The sequence below is a fragment of the Anas acuta genome, chromosome 5 (genome assembly GCF_963932015.1).
Source record: "Anas acuta chromosome 5, bAnaAcu1.1, whole genome shotgun sequence".
Taxonomy (NCBI): Eukaryota; Metazoa; Chordata; class Aves; order Anseriformes; family Anatidae; genus Anas; species Anas acuta.
Window position 1 is genome coordinate 58,138,665 of NC_088983.1, and position 27,160 is coordinate 58,165,824.

Here is a 27,160-nt window from a genome sequence, read left to right on the forward strand (position 1 = left end):
TGCACATGCAAACAGGAACTGGAAATTTAGACCACCTATATTTTTCAGTTTAAAAAAGAAAAAAAGAAAGAAATGGTACTCAGGTAGAGTATGCCCAGCTATGAGAAAGGTAAACGTGCCAGTTAATATGAGATTTAAGATAATAAAGTGTCAATCATTGTAATGGGGTCATACTAAGATTAGGAGCATTTTTATAAAGCAGAATATAGAAACATGACTATCATTGATGTGATTTCACACTAAAGGCTACCCTGTTTCTGTAGCTTGATAGTGTTTCACTTACCAACATTGAGCAATGCACAGTACATTTTGTGCACTAAATTTTCCTTTCAAGCTCAATGCACCAAGGAAGAGTAACTCCAAAAGAGACTAGAGCTTCTGGGTTTAAATTTAACACTATTTAAGGAAAGCAAACCTTTGCTAGGGGATATAACTGCTAACATCGTGATTTTTCAAGCCTAAGGTTTCTAATGGGGTTTGACTGTTCCAGAGATAACATTTTTTTTCCTAGGTAACATATTTCAAGTCATATTATGAGCAAATGTTACAAAATTTTAGTGTAATGTGAAATACTGTAATGTCAGATAGCATTATTTATCTGCTTAATATGACTAAAACCATTAATTGCTGGGAGCCATACTTCATTCCAGCAACATGAAAATTCATTTTGTGCCTATCTTGTCAGTTACTGCGGATTTTCTTAATGAATAGTGACGTAGTGAAATCCTGTTGGGAAATGTGTTTATATATTTCCAACTGCAGGTTCTGTATGGTAACTCTTATTACATAAATCGTCCATTAACTACACGTTTTCATTATGCCTATGCCACAATACGTCAAAGGTGCATTTTTCCTACTTATATATCTGGAATAGCCATTATTATTGCACATGCAGTTTTAATTCTTAGAATTTATGAAATGAACTAAGTGGCTAATGTTCATTGTCTTATAATTCCATTTAATGATTCAATCAGGTTAAATCCGTCTCCTGTTCCAATCAAGGTACTGTACATAACTCCCTGAGGAAAGCAGAATGCTGCCTGTCCTTACCTAATTACATTTACACATATATCTTAAAATAGTGCCATAGTGCTTTACCGTTGCAGTACAGAAGTCAACCTTGATCCCAGTGAACTTAATGGCAGAACTCCTTGCCCCTGTCTAGAGGGATTAAGGCCTTAGCCACATAAAAGCAAGCAAAATAACAATAGGATGGTGAGGCTTGAGGTTAGAAGTAACTGTGTGACCATCAGATCCTGATCTTTTTACTGTCAAGCAGTAACTTCTAGGAGTTTAGATCAATTCATACACATGTAAGCTATATAGAGCATAAGACTAACTCAGGGAAGTCCACCATCTAATATATCACTGCTCTGTTCAAATAAACTTATCCTTTTACTGAGTGATGTTGGTGTCACTCCTAGACAGAAAGTTGCCATTAGCAAATGTGACCATTAGCAAATGTAATTCATTTTGCAAGGTGGCAGAAGGGGCCACAGAAAACGTTTCAAGGCCAAAGATCTTGCAAAACCTGGCATGGCTTGTAGTGAAACACTCAGAACTACCCACCACTAATAAGCAGTACTCTTCATCACTCTAATTTACTGTGCTATGTTCCATTTAATATGCCAGCAAGGAGTACATTAACCAAAGTTGCTAAATAACAAAGAAAAACATTAGGACTATTCTCCCCTGAATTTTCAGGGACCAGTGAGGCTGACATCCTTCAAACCCAAGAGCTATGCAGATTCCAAATCTTTCAAAGCAGCCTCAGAAACAAAAGGTATCTGTTGCAGGAAGCACGGCCGAAAGCACGACAGACACCAGTAGAGTCAGATCATGCTCCATTTTATTGCCCGAATAGCCTAACTTTTATAGAGAACTTAACAGGGGCGGACAGTGTTTCACACAAGATTATTGGTCAAAAGCACTCAGACAAACAACTATAAGAAAACAACCCCACCTGCAAGAAAACAACCCCTTGTGATTAGCAGTCACATAGACCTTGTCCTTGAAGCCAGCTACTGGTAACAATATTTTTCTGAATTCCTCAATTGGGCAATGTGGGAACACTGTCATGGGAACTTCTCATAGTTGCCCTGGTAGCTTGGTTTGCTCAGCTACAGCAAGCCATAGGATTTTTGCTGTTTCAAGAAATCCCTCAACAGGTATCAGCTTTCCCATAGTGTGAAAGTATACAAGGGACGCACATGCACATGTGACAGCATAGGCAGCTTCACACCTGCATTTTGTCTTTCCATAGGATGAGATAAAATCTATTCCCCAGATGGGAGCATCTCCTCCCTGTGCCAGTCACAAGAGTACAATCATTATGTATGTGCATTGCTGTTCCTGTTGATTATTAAGGGATATCTATCTTCAGCACAAGTATTAGGGCAGCAGAGCTCTGGAGCTCAGTTTCAGGTACTGCGTGTGTCATTTTTCCTTGTCCAAACTAGCTTCAGAACTTGCTACATAAAGAAAATGCTGAAGATTGCATGTGCTAGTGGAAAAAAATTGTTTCATAAAGTATTCAAATATGATCTGGATGGCTAGCATTTGCAGTTTTATTATTTGCTTGTGTTTCATGGTTGGCCTCGTTTGTGAGGTCTGAAACCACCACATATCTGAAATTCCAGAAAAGGTATACAGAACAAGTCATGTCATAGTACTGAATCTGAATGGTAATTAAGGGTGACACATACTGTAGACACATACATTAGAAATGACGTTTCATCATATCAACAAAAAATAACTTATGCATCAAGATGCTTCATCCCTGAAGATGCTATATTGATAACCAATAGATGGCCGAGGTTTAGGTAAAAATAGAGTGTAAAAATACTCACTCAATAGCCCACTCCAGTGTGAACCATCTTCTCCCCACTAAGACCATTTGATTCTGACGAAGGCTGAGAAGCATGATACAAACTGTGTTGTCACCATGAATCCCACCACTGATGAAGTTAGCAAATTGGTATCAAGTCCACAACACCTAGGAAGGGACGAAAAATAAATATCATTCTAATTGTCAATTACTAAACTGTTAACAGAATTTTAACATAAATTGATTAATTAATGTTAACAGAAATTGAGATTTCCTGCAATCAAACAGAAACCAAAAGGTTCTCCTCTCCATTTAGAAGGCCATAGAATGGCTTGGGTTGGAAGGGACCTTAAAGATCACTTAGTTCCAACCCCACTGCCACAGGCAGGGATGCCATGCACTAGGTCAGGTTGGCCAAGGTCCCATCCTGCCTGGCCTTGAACACCTCCAGGAATGAGGCATCCACAGCTTCTCCGGGCGATATGCTCCAGGGCCTCACTACCCTTACGGTGAAGAATTTCTTCTGCATCCCTTTGTAACATATAGAAACACAATTGAAATAGAAGTGGTGAGATGAAGAGCAGTGAGAAATGACATGTTGAAATACTGCCTTTATAATCTACTTTATTCAAGTGGAAACAAAACACTTTAAAAGGTGATAATGCTCGAAAAGCTATTTAACTCACCATCCAAATTGAACTGACCAAAATCTAATTTATTCCTTGTCTTGTTTAGCAGATGCTTAGAAGATCAATATAGTTGTCTCTGTAGATCGGCATGAAATATTAACCAGTCTGAGTGTTCTGAAGCTTTTTACAACATATTCAGCCTCATTAAACATTAAGCAGCCTTGAAATATAAATATAAAATAACTATCAGCTTCCTATCCTTCATACACAGAACAAAGGTAGCTCAGAAGTGGGAAGGAGGAAGAAAAATATTAAATGAACTGGGAATTCAGAGAGAAGTTAACTTAGCAAAGCTGTCAGTATAAATTGACTCAATCAGGTACACTTTACCAAAAGGAAAGGTATTAGTGCAGTGTCAGTTTGTGAAACAGAAAAATATCTGCTAAGAAGCAAATAATAGTGTGGCATTTACAGCATAAGGAATTCATAGAAACGTGTCTCTGACCACAGATGCACCTATCTCAGGTGCAATCCTCATTTACAGTATGGCTCCTTTTACCCCTTATAGAGGTACCCCTTATATATTATGGGGTAGTCCTATAGGAGCCACGTCTCTATGAGTTCAATCAGGAGGAAGCCTTCTTCCCTTTTTTCTGCTTTTCATTACCGTCTGGTATGTTAAAAATATCTGGGCAATACAATAGCAAAGAGTTTCAGGTTCAGTAAAGGGAAATGTCAGCTTTGCAAATCACTGAAAGTAACCGGACGTAAACTGTCAAAATAAGTCAGCAAAATGGCGTGGTTATTGTCAGTACAGAACTCGAGTCTGCTAGCTGAGATGTGGCTAAAGGTTATAGACAACACAGCGAGATGGCTCTACTACAACGTACAGATCAACTAATTTATCTATGAATGCTTTTCATTTTAATATATGCAGCACATTTAATGCCTTTTTCTCCTATTTGCCTGCTTGCCTTATTATTACTGCACACTGATAGTCAAGAATAATTCAACCACACATGGTATTGCCTTTACCCCTGCAGAGTCTGGCAGGGTTTACAGAGAAGTTTTCTAAGCAGCTTTCTTACTGCTATTTCTTCTAGTATTGTGTAGGCATGCAGATAACAGACCAGACATAACGGTGTTAAAATTTATTACAGCTTTCACCACTCGGTTTGTGAAGATGGTAACAGCAAGAAGTGAAACTGGATAGGAATAATTCCCCATCAGATATACCAGATTTTGTAAAAAGTATACTGACCTATTAAGTTAGAACTATCAAATTCTCAACATGACAATAAGAATACCATCAATCAGTCATTGCAAAAACCATAAAGGGTTGAGAATGAAACCCAGACACAAATTCAGCACACCTAGAGGCAAAATAAAATAGATATTTTTTAATTTTTGCAACATGAGCAAGACACAAGGGGACTTACATAAAGAATAAGTGTATCAGACACATTAAGAAATGATATTCAAATAATATTTAACATTGGACTGTTTTTTTGCTACATTCTTAGAACAGAATCCAAAATACCCTTTTGCATTACACCTACCTTTTCTACCTTCTTTACCCATTGCTACACTGTAAACAAGCATTTATTAGTACAGGAAAAAAATAAAATAAAAATCAAGTGTCCTACATTTTTTTGCACGCCAAATTTGCAGACGTGGTTTATGGACAGGGTCACAATATCTTCAAAGGTACGTTTTCAAATTAAATGAAAAAAATGTTTTTAAGGGAAAAGATTATAGACTTTGTGAGCAAAGCCTGGTACCTTGCAGTTTAGTCAAAGAGGTGAGTCAAAACCTAACAGGCACGGGGAGGGCAAGCAGAGCCTTAAATCTCTTACTCACTTTGCTCCTAATAAAACTTGGAACAATTTTAGATCCAAGAAAGTCCTGCATTACTAGAACCCCACTCGTCCTTTTCCTATTATGGCTTTTTAAATGTTATTATTATTTTTTAAATTCATGAGGAATACATAGAGCTGCCTCTCCGGATCCACACAGCACAGGCAGTTATCCAAGGAGCCTCTCTCATCTCTTGCAGCCACAAAAGAGCAAAACGAAGCCACAAATTCACTTCAGTGGTAAGGAGCACCATGTGGTACCTTGTTTCCTTCTGAAATCTGAGTGTTTTGTCTAAATTGCAGGTCCTGTGGACTGTTTGGGAATAAAGGTACCTTGACAATATTGTCAAGCATTTCTTTCATACCAGACAGAAAGATCAAGGAAGACAGATTTTTCTTGCTGAGATTGCCACAGCTCTTTTAGCCAAAAAATCTTCTTCTCTCAAGTCTGTGCTCATTCATTGTCATCCTTGAATCTCTCAGCTCCTGGCATGTAGGAAACAAGCCAAACACTCGAGTTACAGGGGCACCTAAGTGCTGTGAATCAGGCACTGAAAATTAGGGTAGAACTAGCAGGCACGACGCTGAGGATATGCAGGCAGCAGTACTGTTGCTAAGGAAGAAGTGAATTTTACCTTTCCCACTGCTTTCCAATCAAAACTAAAAATTTAGCCTTGTACAAAGCAAAGCTATTTCACTTCTGATGCTCTGCCCTATTTGAAAATTTGAGATGAAAAATACTAGTGCCAAATTTGCTGTAAATATCTACTTGTGAAAGGTGTAGCAGTTTGTTTTGATGGAAGTTGCGCTTATGCTGCTCTCAAGACGTCCACCCGAAACCAGCTTCTGAAAGGCAATCTTTGAAGACTTGCAGGTTCTTTTTATGCAAGGCTTCTCCTGCCGATCCACACACAGCCTGTCCTCATTACTCATAGCGATATTACCGCAGTTATCTCTCTCCTAGCAGCAAACTTGCCCTGCATATGTTCAGATCAAAGCCCTACTGCAAAGCAGAGCCAATACTCCACTCCCTCCACTCCAGCTGTCTTCATCACCTTCCAACCTCTTTGCAGCCTTCAGTCCCTGATATTCATGATCTCTCACCTGGATGTTTTTGGAGTTTTATTCCTATGTTTGACCCACAAGACAAGCAGTTAATTTATTACATTCTTTGACAATTGTTTTTGGTTCAGTGGTGGTACAGTGCTCAGCACAGTGAAATTGTGCCTCACAACTTGGATTCCTAAGAGTTACAGTAATACATGTAATAAAACAACCACAGTTTTAATTCTGTTTTACTAAAATTCATACCTCAAGACTACCAAACCATGAAGAAATAGCATATAAGGGAAAGAGAAAACAATCACACTGATCAGAATGACATACTGTAAATGAATCAACCCTCAGCTAGTATTAATGGCTCCAAAATATATATATTTTTTCTATCTTTCAATGTGCCTGTGCTCATTTACATTGACAAGCACAGTTTAAAGTAAATTTGGTTGTAAGCAATCCTTGTAGATAAAAAGGAACACTGAGCAAAGCACCCCTACCTATTTTTTCCTGCTATAGAGGACATATAATGGATGTGTGTATACCAGCATATGAAAGACGAATAAGGAAGAAAATTCTGCTGTTTGGATTAAAACTGAATAAAAAAGGCACACATATATGCCAATTTCTTTCATCAAGGACTGTAGAGATATCCTGGTAATGCTGCAGCTTTCTATTCTCTCTAAAAGAATTGAAAACCTATTGAAGATCAAGACAAAGAGATCAACACGCACATAAGAGGGTAGTGAGAAAGCCATCAAAATATGTCAATAGGAATAGAAGAGATCTTTGGAACACCAAAATGTAAATCTACATGCTACACAAAAGCCTTTGTAATGCCTACAACAGGTCACTGAAACAAAGTAGTTTCTGGAACAAATCTTCTAATAGGGTAAAACTTTGTTCTTTGGGAATTAAATGACTATTTCATACATATGGAACTGGATATGAGCATAAGCAGAACATGGATGAACTACCAGCAAAGCCACTTGATTGCCTATTCTCTCAAAATATTTGATAATTTTAAGTATGTTTTTATTTTCAGAAGGCATTGTGCTAGATTTGCAAATAGGCTGGAAAAAAAATACTAATTAGAACCAACTATTGTTGAGAAATGTTAATGTGGAATGGGAGCCATTTAAAGAACTGTAGCAGAGTTTAAAATATAAGTTCATTCCAGTAAATCAGTGTCAAAATGACAAGAGAAGCCAACATGGCTCAAGACAGATATATGGAACAGTATGTAAGATAAACAAAAGAGCTTTTGAACCCCTCCATAGAATATGAGAAGTGAAAGATTTGATTAAGTATTAAAAGAAAAAGGCTAAACCAAATGAAACAAAAACAAAAGTGAATCATACAGCTAACAATCTCTCAATGTAAGAAGGGTTTCTTTTGTTTTATAGACATATATTTTGTTTTGTTTGTTTAAATAGAAGAAAAAAAGCACCAAGAATCTGCTTTCCAGAATAATACTTTCCACACAAACTAAAAAATAAAAAGGAAATATATATAAAGATTTAATTTGCTACTGTCTTAAGATATATCTGGTGCAACCCACCTGAATACTCCTATATGAGGGAGTTTTAAGACTTTTTTCCCACCTTTACTGCTTTCTTGTATCAGTGCGAACCGTGCAGTGATGCCACTTACCGAGGACAAGTACTGTGGGCACACGTTCAGACAAAGAGAATAACCAGTCAAGGCAATCACTGTGAAAAGTGCCACCAGAGCACAATGAACCTCTCCCCTGCTCTAGTAGGCATTTCTGAGGGGCAGCTCCCTCCCTTGGTCTTAGCAGTTGTTGCACCACATCTTCACTCGGAAGGAGCAAGGGTAACAGCCTTTCTTCTCACAAACTCTTTAATTATCCGTGGGTGGTGACTGGGAGCTACACCTATGCAGCCATATATACCCATATACAGATCTTCAGTGTTTCCTGCAAAACTTCCCATAACTTTGACTTTACATCTAAATCAGCTATATCCTAAAAGACTTCGGTGCTATTTTAGTCCGAGCTTTCTAACTTTGACGGGACAAGAGAACTAAGGATGCATGCACCGTACTGGCATATCCTGATGTAACCAATCAAAAGAATTTACTCCTCGACCCACTGGTAATGTAATCTATGCCCATGCTTTCCTGGTATGATGTATTTTTCCCACCAGCTGAGGGGTAACAACTGCTCCTTCTCATTGAGCCGTACCTGAATGACCCATGCAAGGGAATAAGGGAATGACTTATGCCCCTTTATTTTCTTGCAGAGCTGAGCCCCAAGGAAGCCCACAGACTAGACACCAGATATCTGAGAGAGCAAAAAAAAAGTGGGAACAGAAATTGAGAGAAGACTTCACTGACACTTTACAAGTTCACATAGTTCAAGAGAAATCCCGGAAGACAAGAAACACCATCATAATGCCATTAGTTAAGGGAAAGCCTAGGGAAACTAAAAATGTATGTAGGGAAAGCTTAAAAAACATTTTAGAAAAGAAAGTGAGGGCAAACACTTTAAATGAGCACACTAGTGGTTCAATTAATGGTTTCAGAGATGCCCACAGGAGAAAATCTCCAAGGATATTATCTATTATCCCTAGGACAGACAAAGAGGGGGCAATGGGAAACTGATGTGGACATGCTCTGAATCATTTCCCCAAGTTTCATATTGGAAGCTAAATGCATTAAGAAAAAAATTAGAACAGCAAATATATTCCAGAAACGTGTACATCTGATAGGCTGTTTAATCATGTATCAGTACAAACAGTGGGCTAGGACAATAATCTTAGAAACAGCACTAAAGTGCAAAGAAAAGTAAGCTTTGATTAATACAGTGGGCGAGGGGAGAAGAGATCATTTACTTTTCCATAAAATGCTTAGGACATTCATTACAGAGAAGATGCAAGTCCTTTTTGGAAGAAATTCACTGGTTTCCATCTGCTAGATTCTATCAAAGAATCCAGAATGAAGGTGAAAAGGTAGAGACAAAAATCTTAAGGAAAGCCAATCTAAGTTACTAGTCGAGAATTATACTTGGACAGCCCAAGCACTTTCCAAGACAAAGAATACATACAATTCAGTGTAAATAATATGATTAAATTAGTTTTTTTTTTTTTTTTTCATTAAAAATATTTTCTTTTAACAAGGATAGCAGCCCCTTTTACTCCTTTATTATTATTTTTTTTAATTTAATAATAAACCAGGATACAGGTTGGGGGGAAAAAAAAAACACTGGCACAACTGCACCACCTACTCCCACATCCATCCATTCTGCATGGCCATAGCTGCATGGCGCTCATTTAAAATTAGGTCTGCATTTGCTATTGCCTCATTCATGGGGAATGGCTGGTTTTACTGTAACTACAAGCTTTTAGCTCTAGCTGCAGCCTCAGGTTTTCAGCTGGGAGGAATCCAGTCAGATTTCCCATGTGCTGAACAAATATCAGAGGTCACAAAGAATACACGCATCTGTAAGAGCATGAAACCTGGGGAGGAGGGAGAGAAAATAAACAACAGCCAACTCCAACACAAAAAGCAAACAATTATATGCCATTTAATGTGGTTTAAAAACAGTGACCACACAAAATGGCTTTATGCCATGTCAACAAAATAGTGCAATAAATAAAGGTGTAATACTCGGGTATTTTCTCAAAATAGTAAACCCACATGCGCTCTTTTCCTGAAGACTGGCTTCAAAATAAAATGTCAGCCACATTCCAAGATAACAACAACAACAAAAATCAATGTGTTTGAGAACTGCTTGATTGATTTCCAGCTGTAGCAAAATGATACAACACACAATCCCTACACTACTTCTCCTCCGTCTCTTCGTTTAAGAGCCCAGCTCATGAGCAGAGCCCATCTGCTTGCCTCAGATGACAGATGTTGGCGGGACGAGGGAGGATGTCCAGCGGAGGATGGTGCCCTGCCCATTCCCCTCTCTGGGCTGGTTATCCTACACTCTCCTCTGTCTTTGGCAGTGGCTACAGCCTGCAAAATAATGGCCTCAACAGCTTTCTAGGCCCACTCGCTGTTATAATCTGTATAATAAGTATTAGTTTAGTTTTTCATATGGAAAGTTAATCCCCTAATAACATTTCAAATTACTGAAGAGTGTTTGGAAAAATCATAGCTACCATTCAGAAACCTGTGCTGCAATCAGCTACACAAGATATACAGCATTCTGTAATTAGTGTGCACCTTTCAGACTTGGCTAATTACCTCTTATGAATTAAGATTGGTCTTGCTTCCCTCCCCCAAGCCCTACACTTGAGAGAAAAATATAAAAAAAAAATAATGAGAAGGATAAGCTCTGTACTTCTAAGGCAGCTGAAAATTCAGTAAGATAATGTCACTGATTTGGTTATTTCCAGGTGAACATCAGGTTATTCAACCTAGGTGAATTTAATGATTCTGGACAGGTTGTGCAATGAATCTTCCTATAAATCACTTATAATTGCAAACATAAAAATTAAAAATCAGTCTGAAGAGAGAGATAACAGTATTAATGATGGGAAGCAGTAATCTACAGATAGCGGCGCTGCCATTTTAATCGGGGCCGTTCTGATGAGAGGCTTCTGAACCTCACGGGGACAGCACTGGGATGAAGAGGCTAGGGCATCTCACCCAGGGCAATTTTAATGACTACATGTGATTAACATAAATGTTTGCCAATACACTGACATAAAAACTTCAGAACATTTCTCTCATACAATGTTCTGTTATACCCCTCAGAAAGACTGATCAACCCCAATTTCAGTTGGGCTTCCCAAGCCTCCTCTCCAGTACCATTTTCCAGCTGGCTATTAGCCCCATGCTGAGCCATGGATTGGATTTGCTTGGGTTAGTATCCCAGGTCAGCATTTTGAATGACACAGACCATCTCCGGTTCAAAATCCCCCGGGGGTAGAGACCACCTTTTTCTTTTTATATCTGTGAGTGCTGATCAGCTGAACAACAGCACAACCTCCTCCTGAAAGAAGTCAGAACAACTGAGATGTAAATGAAATGTGGATGAAATCTTGCAATTTGGAAAATAAGTGTATTTCAATTCATGGTCTGGTTGGAGTTTTTAAAAGGTTTTGTCCTTTTTAACTTTAGACCAAAGCTTTAAGGAATATTAGCTGTGTCAAAAGGAAAAAAATTGAAAGCCGTAGCACAGAATTAGAGATGGCTTGAATTTCTGTGTAGGAGACAAACTCATCTGCTTTGTTCGGTAGGATGTTTGGAGCCATGATTAAGATGAGCCTTTTTCTGGTCATACTTTAGGTTAAGACTGAACTCTTCTGATGTTAGCCATTTTTATCAGATTTTGGCTCCAGATAAAAGAAACCTTGCAGGTACAATCATACAGCCAAATGACTAACTGCCACCCTTTGTGCCTATTAATTATTTCTGGCCACAACATTCTGCACATAATGGATCATGGACTCAAAATTATGTCTTTTTTTTTTTTTTTTTTCAATTAAAAAAGAAAAAAAAAAAGGAAAAAAGAAAAGAAAAGAAAAAAATGCTTCTAGGTCATTATTTCCAGAAGTCAGCACTTGCTTTTCTGAAAGTCAAAAGATAATCAGCCAGGAGCACCTTGGGTTGCTTTGTTCAGGTACTCAGTATTTGCAGCTCATGATAACTTTTAACTAGAAATGTGAAAGCAACCATAATTACAAAATCAGGCACAAGTTGATTCAAAATTCATCAATCCAAAAACCAAGAATTGATTATGCAAATATGGACATGATGTCTGGGTAGGAAAAAAGGACAAAAAAAAATAAAACCAGTTTTATCCTTAGGAAAAATCATGAAATCCTTGTCCCAAGTCACTGTGTTTTATTTTAAACTTTTTCCTACTTGCCATGGGACAGAGGCATTGAAACCCTTCTATGGTATCACATTAATATCATATCGTTTGGTTTTTTTTTCCTCATGTGATAGTGAAGTGTAGTCACGTTAGCACATTTCATTGTGAGTTAGTAAAAATGAACGTTAATATGGCCTGATACTAATCCACCATGACAGAAAATTCCTAATACGATAAAACTTTCATATCATATTAGTAGAAAAAAGTCAGTTCCTGCCTGTTCCAGGTCACTTTCAATGTTGCCTTTGAGCATACAGTAATGGCAAGCATTTGTCTGTCTGCAAAAAAGGTCCTTAATACTGTTCAATGGCAAAATAAAAATGCCATTCAGATGAGCCTTATTTTTCTCCCATGAAACAGCCCATTGCAGGAGAGCCCTCAAATTTATCGTATCAACTGGCATTCATTTCTAAGCCTTAACTCTAAGTTACTCACAGTGCCTCTTGTAATGATGCACAACTTCTTTTTAAATAGTTGTTTCTTTATATAAAAACAGCTGCAGAAATAAATATTCAGTCCAACACAACTCCTCTCCTCAGTTTCTTGACTAGTCTTTAAAAGGAAGCAGTCAATCATGGGCAGTATATTCAGCAAGTCTTTCAAAGTAAATGCCAACAACAACAATGAAAAAATTTGTTTCCTGCAAGAACTCGTTGGATATTTCCCAGAGAGCGATAAAATATTTGAAAGAAACACCAACTTACAAGGCCTTGCAAAGTCTCTGGCCATGCTGAGTCTAAGTGACAATCAGACCCTTCTCCTTTGTCCTTCGTGACCCAAGTGAGGAGCACTCTGGGTCTTCTTCTCACCTGGTGTAAACTAGCAAAGGTCAATTTAAATCCAGAGTTCAATGGCAATTTCAATCAAACCACTGCCTGGCTTTACAGCAAGAGTCGTTGCTTTACACTGCATGCTCGTGAGCCTGGGCTCTAATAGCAGCAGTATGATCAGGTAATCCTAACAACTGCAAATGCTGAGCTTCCTTACATAGGCTGCATGATTCAGAATTTAAAGTTAGTGTTACAGAGAATTTCATTTTTCAACACAAAGACTTAATTTTCTCAACAGAAACATCCAAGCAACTAAAAAAGAATGTACTCATTTTAACTTTCCTCCAGAAAATGAGAGTTCATTTGACAGTGCTGCAGAGCAGTACTGAAGAGAAATTATGCTGGAGATCAGCTTAGTCTACAGAATATCCCACAGGTCAAACACTGAAATACTTCCTACAGTTTGTTCTTTAATTCAGGTTATTGGATACACTTCTGTGTTTAAGACACTCAAAAAGTCCAAAACTTTCAAGTAACTTGACTTCACTGCTGTAGCTTAAATGTAAAAAATAACAAGAAACCAAAACAGTGGTGGTGGGGAATGGCCAGGTTATGACAACCAAAAAAAGAGTAATTTTCAGCTGTATTAGTGCCTGTGAAACACCAGAAGTGCAAAATGTAATTATCTTAATGCTATTTTTGATATCATATCAGCAAATTACACTGAGTTCCTACTGTGACACTTATATCAGGGTAAGAATTATCCTGTTGTGAGTGTCGATCCCAGGGGCAAACGAGGCAGCATAAATGGCTGTGATTCTTGAGCAATTAGCTGCTCCCAGGCTGCAGACACTCTTATTTAAAAGATAGTTATGGAATGTTTAACTTGTAAACATCTATAACATTTACCTCCTATTTGTTTTTTCGGTAATTAAGCCTCCAGGGGATCGTCCCATGTAACAAGCATTTCTTCCTTGTTTTGCCACCCATTTTTCTTTATAATCATGACAAAATCCCTTTTTGCTATTAAGATACACACCGTGAAATTTGGAATTGTTTGTAATAACTATGTCTTTCCATTAGTGCTAATACCCTAATGCCACAGGACAACCATGTAATGTGCTGAAGGATTATATAACTTCATGTTGAGCAAAAAGAAATTATAAGTTTCAATCTCCTTTGGGAGCTGCTTTTTTGTTTTGTTTTCAAAGTTGAGAATTATTGAGGAAAGAGAGAAACATTCATCGCTACAACTGAATGCAGATCTTAAGTATTTACTCTAGAGTTGTACACCTTGACCCAAAAGAGTTGAGTAGAGATAACTGGATAAAGCAAAGGCTAACATTAACACATGACAAAAAAAGTCACAAGATGCCAAACAGTTCAGCAGTAGCGCATCAAAAGTATAAGCAGCTCTTCAGAAAGTTTTCTACACGCACATAGAGGAAAGGGATATAATATTAGTGCAACAGTGCCATTTCAGCATAGAATTATTCAACAGTATCTATGATCCCTGCTTCAGACTTTGAAGTCTATAAGCTTATACACTGCGATCAAAATGCTGGATGAATGCAGCCTTTGTATTTTTCCTTGAATCTGCCAGTCTACCTTATATCTGAAAGTAAAAGCACAAATTAAAATACACCTTGTAAAAAAAAAAAAAAGTGGGCACTTTCAAAATCCTTTATGTACAATTGGAAGCTGAATACATTTTGAAAAAATAAATAAATCCAGAAATCTCTCTTTTAGGCATAACTTTTTGTAACATTAATTTACAGGCAAAATACAACTGCATGAAAATATCAGCTTTTAATTAGGACTTTAAACAACTGTAAACGAAATCTTTCTTCTAAGAGAAATCAGTTTCATGGCATACAAAACATCGGCTCAACATCTCCAAATTTCTGATACAGCAGAATTCTACAGAAAGCCATTCTTTTAAACCAAGCTAAACTACAGCTATTACCACACTGCATCATTACCACTCCATCATTGTAATGCACCACTGAAGCAAACTCAAAATATATGCTTTGGTAAACAAGGAAATCATTGATTTGTTAAAGGCTTTATATAACACGTGCAAAACTCACACTGTCATTCATATGTATGCTAAGTTATCCTACCATCTTTCTTTTACCATGATTTCATTCCTTGACTTATACTTGATACACTGCTGAACTGTTCTCCTGGCTAGCAACTACTGATTTTTCTTAAATAATTAACTGTTCTTCCATTTGAAAATACCAGTGAGTGGGTTTTCTTCATCACTAGATGATGCAGAGTAAAGTTAATGGTAGCTAACGAGCCTTACTCTTGGATTTTGAAATATTCTGGCAAATGCAGCAAGCTCTGTTCCAGCTGCTGCATATTTTAAATCCAGGGTTTGGTCTTTTGTGATTAATTGCACGTGTGTCACTACAGTTTGGTCTGTTGTTATTAACTGCATGTGTGTCACTACAGAGCTCCAAGATGGTTGTGCAGAGCCCTACAGGAGGACTAAGCTGCCTTCCACCATGTTAGGGAACACTGACCACATGCACAAAGCTTATAATTTCTCCTGGCAGGACCAGGGTGCTGTTAAAAGCACAAAATATTAGAAAACAGCAAAAATAAAATCTGCTGTACAATTGTGGCTTCTTTTAACACATTTCTGTGTCCATCCTTACACTTGCCAACTGCATCAAACTCTCAAGGGTCCTATATGCTTCACAGCATCTTATTGTATTATAACACATTTTTCTCGGTACCTTATGACCATGAAAACAGGTGGTTTACTCTGCACTATATATTTTATTTGGATACTTACTGGAGAAAGTGATTCACACTCATTCATTCACATCAAGTCTGACATCCCTGGCAATGAAATTTAGGGCCAAGTTCTCATCTAGTGATTAGTGGAGTCAACTTTACACTGGCAGAGGAAAACGGATGATTACATGAAAAGTGAATCATCATAACATGATCCTGTGACACAGGGTATGCCTGCAAACATCAATAATGCAGCCAAGTACCTTTAAGTGTACCAAGAGTTGTGCAAGGCCATGTTCAACACCCACTTGAGAAGTACAGATAATATATGAAAACTACCTAAACATTAAAAAAAATATATCAAAAAAGCTATGAAAATATACATAAAACATAAAATGCACACATCTTCCTTGAAGTTTAAATTGCTTGAAAATATCAGGGAAGGTGACAGACAACTTTCTTAAATTAGAATGACAACAGAGCCATGTGTGCTTTCTGCATCTCCCAGGTAGCTGACACCCGCGCCCTGGGATGGAACAAGGGACAACCAAGCAACACTCACCAGTGTGCCCCTCCTGCCACTGCAACACTCACCACACTGAATCTACGTTCACAAGAGCTCTGACAGGGAGATTCACATTTTGGAAAATAAATTCACTAAACACCAATTAAAATGTGATCATGGCAGAAATCTTTAAAGCAAAAAGGATTAGATGTAGCAATGAGCAGCTGGATTTTGGCTGGCAAGATTTTAGAGGGCAACATCTTTATTTCCTCAATTATTGCTAAGTGCTACTTAGAAGACTCTTTTTGGTCATAATATAGCTGGTCTTTCACTTGCTACTTGTTATTTCCTTTCTGCATACCATTCCATTATGCTCTTCAGCTATTACAATCTTTATTTTCAGCTGACGCTGAAACTAAAACGGGGAGATTGCATTTCCTGTGAATTACAGAATCACAGAACTATATGGGTTGGAAGGGACCTCAAGAGATCATTGACTCCAACCCCCCTGCCAAAGTAGGTTCCTTAGAGCAGGCTGCCCAGGTAGAGCGTCCAGACAGGCCTTGAATATCTCCAGAGGAGACTCCACAACCTCCCTAGGCAGCCTGTTCCAGTGCTCTGTCACCCTCACCGTGAAGAAGTTCTTTCGCATGTTGGTGCGGAACTTCCTGTGCTCTAACTTGCAGCCATTGCCCCTTGTCCTATCCCCACAAACCACTGAGAAGAGGTTGGCTACATCCTTCTGTCCCCCACCCCTCAGATATTTATATATATTGAGGAGATCCCCTCTCAGTCTTCTCTTCTCCAGGCTGCACAGCCCCAGGTCTCTCAGCCTTTCCTCACAGGGAAGATGCTCTAGGCCCTGTATCAGCTTTGTGGCCCTCCGCTGGACTCTTTCCAGCAGATCCCTGTCTTTCTTGTACGGGGGAGCCCAGAACTGGACACAGTACTCCAGGGCAGACTGCCTGACCAGGGCAGAGTAGAGGGGGAGGATCACCTCCCTTGACCTGCTGGCCACGCTCCTTTTAATGCACGCCAGGATCCCATTAGCCCTCTTGGCCACAAGGGCACAGTGCTGGGTCCACCAGGCCCCCCAGGTCCTTCTCCTCAGAGCTCCTCTCCAGCAGGTCGCCCCCAGCCTGTACTGATACTTCGGGTTGTTCCTTCCCAGGTGCAGGACTCTACACTTGCTCTTGTTAAACCTCCTCTGGTTTCTTCCTGCCCAGCTCTCCGGCCTGTCCAGGTCTCGCTGAACGGCAGCACAGCCTCCTGCCGTGTCAGCCACTCCTCCCAGCTTTGTGTCATTGGTGTACTTGCTGAGGGCAGACACTATTCCCTCATCAAGGTCGTCAATAAAGATGTTGAACAAGACCGGACCCAGCACCGACCCCTGGGGAACACTGCCAGTCACAGGCCTCCAGCCGGACTCTGCGCCGCCGATCACCACCCTCTGAGCTCGGCCAGTCAGCCAGTTCCCAACCCACCTTGCCGTCCACTCCTCTATCCCACACTTTCTCAGCTTTGCTAGCAGGATGTCATGGGAGACAGTATCAAAAGCCTTGCTGAAGTCAAGGCAGACGACACCCACTGCTCGCCCCCATTTACCCAGCTGGTGATGCCATCACAGAAGGCAACGAGGTTGGTCGAGCACCACTTCCCCTTGGTGAATCCGTGCTGACCACTCCTCATAACTTTCTTCCCCAATTGCTTGGAAATGGCTTCCAGAACAAGCTGTTCCAACACCTTTCCAGGAACACAGGTGAGACTGACTGGCCTGTAGTTTCCTGGATCCTCCTCCTTGCAATTCTTGAAGACCGGAGTGACACTGGCTATCCTCCAGTCCTCAGGCCCCTCTCCTGTTCTCCAGGACCTTTCAAAGATGATAAAGAGCGGTTCAGCAATTGCCTCTACCAGCTCCCTCGGCACACATAGATGCATCCCATCAGGGCCCACAGATTTGTATGCATTGAGCCCACTCAGATGTTCCCGAACCAGTCTCTCCTCAACCAGACAGAAGCCCTCCATTTCCCAAACTCTTTCTCTCCCTCCAGGATCCAGGAGTCCTGGGGGGAGTCTTTGAAGCAAAGACTGAGGCAAAGAAAGCATTCAGTATCTCTGCCTTCTCAGCGTCCTCCGTTACCGGGACACCCACTTTGTTCAGCAGGGAACCCATATAATCCCTAGTCTTGCTTTTGCTGTTTATATACTTATAAAAAAAAAAAAAATAATAATAAAGCTTCTTATTATCCTTTGTCTCCTTTGCCAGCTTCATCTCAAGGCGGGCTTTAGCCTTCCTCACCACATCCCTGCAGGCCCTGACCACACTCCTATACTCCTCCCAAGGGGACAGGCCCTTTTTCCACATTTCATAGTCCTTCTGCTTCCTTTTGATCTTGTCGATGAACTCCTTGCTCATCCACACAGGTCTCTTACCCCCCTTCCCCAATTTTTTTGGGGGGCAGCGTGATCATAAATCCAAGTGCAAATGCAGTAGGCTTTCAAAGACTTTCTACAATGAGTAATGAAACTGGTATGCCAGGGGGACATTCAAATTAAAACAGGGACAAATTTTGTGAGAAATAGATTTTACCATAAAAAGGAGTAACATTAAATATTCAAGTATTCTATCTGAAAAATAAGATCATTAAGTAGTGTTTCTGAACATATCCATTATCATTTCAGCAGTAAAAAAGATTTATATTAAAAGAAATCAAATACTTTGTAGCAGTCTGTAATAGATCCAAAGTAAAACTTAAAATTAACTAAATAATGCTTCCTTCCACATTCCCAATAAATATAGAGAACAATGTGTTACTACAAAATGTTGAGATGATCTCAAAAATAGCTTTAGGATGGATAAAAAGAAAAAAAAGTCATATAAAGTTACTGCAGTGAAGTATAAATAATAATAATAATAATAAAAGAAATATATTCCTATACAATGCTGAGTATAAATATTCATCAGATGCATAGGTTGTCTAAAGATATTAAGAAAAATAATGAAAAAGTACTCCTTCATTGTCATATGCTCCTTGCAAATACATGCTGGGATAATGCTTCAGCTATAATAAAACTGCTCATTATCCGGAGATGCCGTAACAGGAGAACAAACATCAGCTATATTGCTGAGAACAATTCTGTGGAGGCAGTGAAGGACTGCAGGAACGTAGCTTCCTTTTTGATATTTGATGTTTATGAAGGTTGATTGAAGCAGAGTGATTACAGTCATTTAATTAGATGACTGTACGTGAGAGTTCTTTGCAAAAGAATAGTATGTATTTATGTATTTGTTCAAATTCAAAATGCCCAGTCTGGTAGTAGTGGAAAATCATTTTGAGGGCAGAGGGAAAGCAAATTGGGAGAGGATATTTGTGCTGCTCTACAGCTGATCAGAACATGTGTCATTTACTGTTTTCCATATGGGCCAAATACTGGATGGACTATTTGGGATGCACTGTTCTTCAGCCCCTGGTTATCTGTTGATCCTGGGATTGCTCTGTTTCCACTACTCCTTATACCCACACTGTGTGCAATAGCTCACATCTATAATCCATGCTCCAGGCTATTACTGTCAGTTTAATGCTAAAACAATGCTGCTCTAACACTTGCAAAAGACAATGAGTGTAATTATTCAAATAATGTGTCGTGTTCTCCCCCCCCAAAATAAGATTGAAAGTGTTGATATGTGTTATAATAATAAATTAAAAAAAGCTTTCATAACAAATACCTCTTTCCCTTTACAGGTTTATAGAGGTTCTCTATTGCCTACCACCATCTTATACCATACAGAGAAAGTATTATTTTCTCTAAGTAAGAAGGATAAGAGCAGCAAGATGTGAAGCAATTTACTTGAGGAGAGAGTCAGTAGCTGCTCTGAGCTGAGCTGAAAGCTCATGAGTTCCTGGATGCTATTACTGCACTTCTCTCTGTAATCTGCTGCAGCCTTTGCTGGAATGATCTCCCGGAAGCATTTGTATTAATCATGGGCACTGCTGCAGCATCCAAGGGGCCCGTCAGGCCTGTTACTCTTGATGTCGATACTCTGCTTCTTTCTATGCCCATTAACAGGTATATCTCACAACTATTATTATTATTATTATTATTATTTAATTGGGAAAAGGAGAGAGGGAGAAATAATCTAAACTGCAAAATGCAGAGTACATTGTCAAGTACATCTTTTACTTTCACCCTGTGATACAATACACAATGCAGCAAGCACTATTTTTACTACACTACTGTTCTAAACTTACTTTAGACAACTTTCCTAATTTAAGTTTCTTCCCTTCTTTTTATTGGTTTTTTTTTTTTTTTTTTTTTTTTTTTGTGCAACGCAAAGTAATCTTAAATTTATTGTGCGCAAAATTATAAGATCAAAACCATTTGTATATTCCGTAGCTGCCTGAAAATAAAGTTTGGGAAATCTGGGTGCTGTCTATTTTCATATTTAACACACTGAGCTGATGAGTCAGAAAAAAAAGATACTTCATTTAAGAGGTTTTGCTGTCACTTTTGGCACAGATCTGAGAGAATTAATGTATAACATTGAGTGACCACAGCCAGCTCCAAGCATTCAAATCTAACCCAAGACTCAGCCCCTAGGATGTACACATCCTGCATCTTGCTCTGCCAGAACCAGGGAAGGAGAGGAGTAGGCACAGTGCTCCAAGTTCTGCCTCTCACACATGCTCAGGAACAACTCCTTCAGCTGTGTGGCTCAGCCCAGAACGATGGACAGTCTGACCTGAACTGGACTGAGTTCACTGAGCACCCTTCTGCCCGCCAACGTCTGTTGTCAGGCTTCGTTCTGCTTTCACCTCTCCCTGGGACATCTAAGAGTTGCAGGGAATTCCCTTCGGCAACAGCTGGGGAGAAGCTCTTCTGCCCAGCACCCAGAGGGAGAGGGGCCAAGTTGGCTGCATTTCTGAGCTGAAAAAAGAAACAGCCCTCAGAGCAGATGGCAGGCAGCAAAGAGTGGTGTTGGAAACGATCTTTCAAGGCAACTCAATCCAAAAATCGCAATTCCACACAGCTTTCAAGTAAGCCCCCAGCTATCTGAAAAATCCTTAACATCCTAGCAAAGAAAATTCTGATCCTCTGGAAAAATAAATAAATAAATAAATAAACAAAAAAAGAAAAATAAAAAAGAAAGAAAAAGGTAAAGATGTAACATAACTATTTTTGTTAAAAGTAAAGGTACATCAATGCAGATTATGACACAGGTACTACCAGCAGAGATGCAGTAGAAAGAGACAGGCACAACACCAGTGTATTTTTTGTCCCTCTCTGCATATCAAAAGCAGCAGCCAGCCTGATCATCTGCACTGATATGAAACTCACAGCAAAAGGAAAAAAAAAGTGCTCGCTCAGATCACTGAGGGAACACATTTTGCCACAGGACTGAAGTAGCACATCTTCCTTGCTGCCCATAGCTCACTCCAGACTACACCTGATGTCAAACAGTATTGATAGCAACGTACCTATAATAACAGACACTAAACTGATTAGTTTCAGGCCATGCTAAATTGTTTTATTCTGAGATTAAATTTAGAGTAGAAACTAATGGTATTCAAAAAACTTATGATCCAGTTTTCCTCAGTGTAGCTGATGCTGCTATTATCTGCTAAATATCATCATCGTCATCAACGTGCCCTCTTGCCCATTCTGCCAATTGAAATCACCCCAAAAGTAGAACATCAAAAAAATTATGTTTTCTTTAAGTTGACCTTTAAAATTGAAGTTCACAATGCCCTGGTAAGAACTTAATATATTCATTTACATAATTTTCTTCTAAATTACAAGTCATGTTTTATCAGACCAGAGTAAGCCAGGGGACATAAGGAAGCTATGTGCTAGAAGCATAACATTCAAACTCCAACGGGCTAAAAACTTATAATACAGACAGGTTAGAGAAGAAATACATACGTTTACAAGCACATGTTTAACCTGCTATTGATTTACATGTGCCTCCTTTCCCTGGGGAAGGTGGGGTGCTGCCAATCATCTTCTGTTCTTTCTCAAGATTTTAAAAGAATATCCAAATTAGATGGAAAATAAAAGTTAGTAAGACTTGAAGAGCTAGGATTGTTCCTAACTGCCTAGAATAATACAGCACAACTTAATTCTTGAAATAAGAAAGCTTGTTTCCTTCACTTGCTGCACTGAAGAACGTCTGAACTGAAAGTTGTTGAGTCCACTTATAGCCCTAGCAGCATCACAGAAGATTAACATCAATCCAGCAGGAACAGAATGATGACCACTGGATTCCAAGTGTTCTGGCTAGAGGAAAATCTCCCACAACACATGTTAACATCCAGCATCCATCACATTTATTATTGTTCCTTGACAAACGTGTGGAAACACAGAGTGGGGCCCCAGAATATTCCAAATCTGGAAAGTATCTCATACATCAAACAAATCTGGAAAACAATTCTGAAGAGAAAACAAGCTTAAAAACATTTATTGGGTGGAACGGTAGCACTCCAAAGCCATTATGCATGCATTTTGACATATTTTGTATGCCACATGCTAGACTTCCACTGGCTTTGAAACCTGTACTTCTGATGGGAAGCACCGAAAATTCTTAGGCAGAAAATACAGGCCTGCTTTCCTGCCACCTTTAAAGCTGATCCATCTCACGTAGAACACCTTTGCACAAAATCTGAATAGAAATGACAGCACGCTTGCTGTGCCTCCCAAAACATTGCACAATGTGCTAGGAATAAAGATTTTTTTTTTCCATATTAGCTAACCCACTATTAAAAGAATGGACACTGCTATTAAAGTTTTCACATTTGATTCCTGAAGCAGACACAGTCCTGCTAGCATATTGTGCACACTTCATAAAACATGCGTACATTTCTTAGCAAGGCCATGCACCAGGAGGAGGCCAGTTTGTCGAGCAGAGCCAGCAGGGAATGACATGCAAACATATTTTGTAGTAGTATCTATCACTACTTATTAGTTGCTTGCATCACTCGTGTAGTTATTCCGTTGGATAAAAACCTCACCATAGATACAATCACATCCGAAGTTATTTAAGATATAAAGGCATCTCATCAGTCTATTACACTAGATCCCTCCTGTGCAGTCAGTCTGTCGAACCTTACCCAGAGCTGTAAATGATGTTTATCAGCCCTCTGAGCACTTCCATGCAAGCTGACCACGTAAAAGCCTTGTTTGCCTTTTGCGGTGACAGCTGTCAATGTACACTACAAGTTTCACTGGGAGGTAGTGTTTCACAGCATGCCCAAGCCTCCTCCTCTCCTGCCACCAGCCAACGTAAAGACTAGCAGTGTTCACCGGAGAGGGCTGTTCTGTAAATGGCTCCTGAAGGCAAGAAGTCATCTCACAGCTTCCACTGTGGATGCAATAGCCCTGGCCTCTGGGTCATCTGCCAAGGAGCAGACCCAGCTTGCACATGTGGGGAAACAAGAAATACATTTAAAAAGCACCAGGAAACGGTTTGCTGCAGAAAGGAAAATTGTGCTGTAAGAGAGACAGTACTTATCATCTATGGCCTCGCAAAGGCAGGCTTTGACATTCGCTCAAACACAATGCTCTCCTCTGCATTCTGCACAGAAGAGGACAGATTTAGGGCAAATACGTCCCTAATCTGTAGCTCAGGCACAAGTAACTCTACTCATCTTGTAAAACCATTTGCAGGCAACCCATCCGAGACCGGGAAGTCTCTCTCACACCCATGTGCACAGGAAGTACAATATTAACTCTGCTTTGGAAAGGTACACTGAAGAACATGAACCTCAAGTAAGACTGATGAAGCAACCTGAATTATTAGAGGTAGATCATAGGTTTTCATGCCTATTTTTATAATTTATAAAATACAGATATGCAAGGGTCCTCTACAGCCAAGGTATGTTTTGAAAACAAATAACGTTCTTGACACACACATGTAATAAGGCAGCTGTAACTTAAGCTAAAACCCACACACTGCTCCTACCTCTAAACTTGTAAAAGCAAGTGCACATTGCTATAATTACAGAGTAGGGGATGCTTATTTTATTATTTGTGTGTTGCTTGTTATTAAAGCAGGAAGAATAGCTCTATTTGACTGTGAACACTCTGGCCACCACCTGTACCAGCCAAAGGTGCTCTGCAGCTCCTTTTTCTACATGGAGTAGGCTAGGAATTGCCATTGCCTTTCACCAGCCTTGCCAGGGCACTGCCCAACCCTCACAGAATCACTAAGGTTGGAAAAGACCTTCAAGATCATCTGGTCCAAACATCACTCTACTACCAATGTCAACCACTAAACCATGTCCCTAAGCACCACCGTCCAACCTTTTCTTGAACGCCCCCAGGGACAATGCCTCCACCACTTCCCTGGGCAACCCGATCCAACGCCTGACTACTCTTTCTGAGAAAAAAGTATCTCCTAATTTCCAGCCTAAACCTGCCCCAGCACAACTTGAGCGCAGCACACAGGGAAGGAAGACGACGGAGCTTTGAGGATTATGTCATATGGGCATCAGCGTACATTTGCATCAGCAGCACTGTGGCTTTTGTACTTTTTTGTTTTGGAGTATCATGTACTCCTTTGAGAATTACCATTATCTCCTTTTTTTTTTTTTTTTTTGCAGTGTAGCTATTAAACAGTTCTGCTTAGGGATCTTATTGGGAGTATCACGGCTTCTGAAAGCAGCAACTGCTGCCCCCAGCCACCACCAGCCCTTCAACAGAGCCCAGAGCTGAAAGCCAGTGCGACGATCATTACTGCTCCCAACGTGCCTTTTCGGAAGGACGAGTTGCGCGTTATTTTACACTTTATTTATTTAACGCCTAGTTCCAGCCGTTTCTCAGCAAACACGCGTCCCGAGGCCCTGCCACTGAGCCTCCAAAATGGCTCCGCCATGAAGCGCGGGGAGCCGCCACACGCCCGGCCCGGCGCGGCGCAGCGCCATGGCGCCCCCTGGCGGCGGCCAAGGACGAGGGAGAGGGGCCGGGGCCGGGGCGGGCCGGGCGCCGTCCTCGCTTGATGCCTCCACAATGAGGAGCGATATATTTTAATTTAAACACCATAAACCTATTGAGTGCTTAATTAACTTTAACCGTCTTTAGGGGAATGAAGCCAATTTGAGGGGGTCAAAAGGAGTTGTTTCAATATCAAACAGTTTTACATCGTCAATCCATTCATTCGGCCTACAGCTACTGATTAACACACAAAATTAACATGTTAGTAAAAATTCATATTCAGGTCTCCGGGGAAATTAAGATGCACATGCACAGAGCATGATTAGCACAACCATTGTTTTCCCCCAACAATATAATTTAATGGGTTTTCAGAATTACAGAAAGAGAGGCTCGGTGCTGCTTTGAATTGATTATTTACCACAAAGCTTTGAAATATAGAGAAGACAGGCGACAGCGCGAGCCAAGGGGCTGGCGACGGAGGAAAACCGGAGGGGAGCGAGTGTCCCCCGGCCATGGGGCAGGGCTGGGCTGAGGCCACAGGCAGGCACTGCCTCTGTCCCCAGCATCCTTCCCCTCGCCCTCCAGAGCCTTCCCCTCTCCTCCTCCCTCCACCACCTTTCATGTCGCTGTGCTATTTTTCCATTGTATCATTTGTTTTCATAAGGGAAGACGCAGCTCAAAGCTTCTTCCCCTGCCTCAAAAAGCTGTACGTGCCGCTTACTTCTCAGAAATGAGAGGATTAGGAAGGGTGCCAAACCAACAAAGGAAAGGTGAATAAAAGAGGTGATACTTCTAAAAAATGTACAACTGGCAGGCCAAGCAGAAATCACAGCCCCAAGGGCTTGGCTTGAGTAGTACTGAAACACAACCCGAAATCCTCAGTGACCTCAGTGGTTCTTGAGTGGGGCCATGGCATCTGTGTGGAACACCACGGAGGTGGAGTGCCCGGCTCACAGGGCAGATCAGCACTTCCAGGACAGGGGCCTTGGGAGGGCGATGAGGCACTTGGCTACGTGGGGAGGCCACTCAGACAGAGACACCAAAGCCTCAAAGTCAACCACAGAGCAGGAAAGCACAGTACCCAGCATCTGATTTCTTGTATCATTAACCTATTGTTAGGCCTTGTTCATGTGTCTTGTTCGGTGGGTAAAAAGCAAAGAAACACAGTCAGATAGGTTCAGTTCAACTATTTTGAGTTTAAAATAAAAAGAAACCCAACTTTCTCCCTCACATCTGAATAATATAGCCAAAGTCTTCATAAAGCCAAATAAACACGAGCCAGTAGTGTGCCCAGGTGGCCAAGAAGGCCAATGGCATCCTGACTTGTATCAGGAATAGTGGGCCAGCAGGAGCAGGGAGGTGATCGTCCCCCTGTACTCGGCTCTGGTGAGGCCGCACCTCAAGTGCTGTGTTCAGTTTTGGGCCCTTCAGTACAAGACGACCCTAGAGCGTGTCCAGAGAAGGGCTATGAAGCTGATGAAGGGCCTAGAACACAAGTCCTGTGAGGAGCGGCTGAGGGAACGGGAGTGGTTTGGTCTGGCGAAGAGAAGGCTCAGGGGAGACCTCATTGCTCTCTACAACTACCTGAAAGGAAGGTGTGGGGAGCTGAGGGATGGCCTCTTCTCACAGATAACTAGCAATAGGACTAGAGGGAATGGCCTCAAGTTGTGCCATGGAACCTTTAGGTTGGAAATTAGGAGACATTTCTTCTCAGAAAGAGTAGTCAGGGATTGGAACAGGTTGCCCAGGGAAGTGGTGGCATCACCGTCCCTGGGGGTGGTCAATGAAAGGGTGGACACGGTGCTTGGGGACATGGTTTAGTGGGTGACAGTGCAAGCAGGGTGATGTTTGGACCAGATGATCTTGGAGGTCTTTCCCAACCTTAACAATTCTATGATTCTAAACTATCAAACTAATCACAGAACAATAAAAGGTCTCGAGACTCGCAAGTGATTCCCTGGCTTTCTAGGTTTAATTGTTTTCCGATTATAAA

General features: G+C 40.4%; 1 long non-coding RNA gene across 3 annotated transcripts in view; it reads right to left on the reverse strand.

The window, feature by feature from the left end:
• The window catches only part of LOC137857896 (uncharacterized), a 193,512-nt gene that overhangs the window by 97,546 nt on the left and 68,806 nt on the right, over positions 1 to 27,160 (reverse strand). For all 3 annotated transcript variants that reach the window (XR_011097361.1, XR_011097363.1, XR_011097362.1), the window contains one exon: positions 2,850 to 2,995. This is a non-coding gene — a long non-coding RNA (uncharacterized lncRNA). The remainder of the gene's footprint in view (positions 1 to 2,849; positions 2,996 to 27,160) is intronic.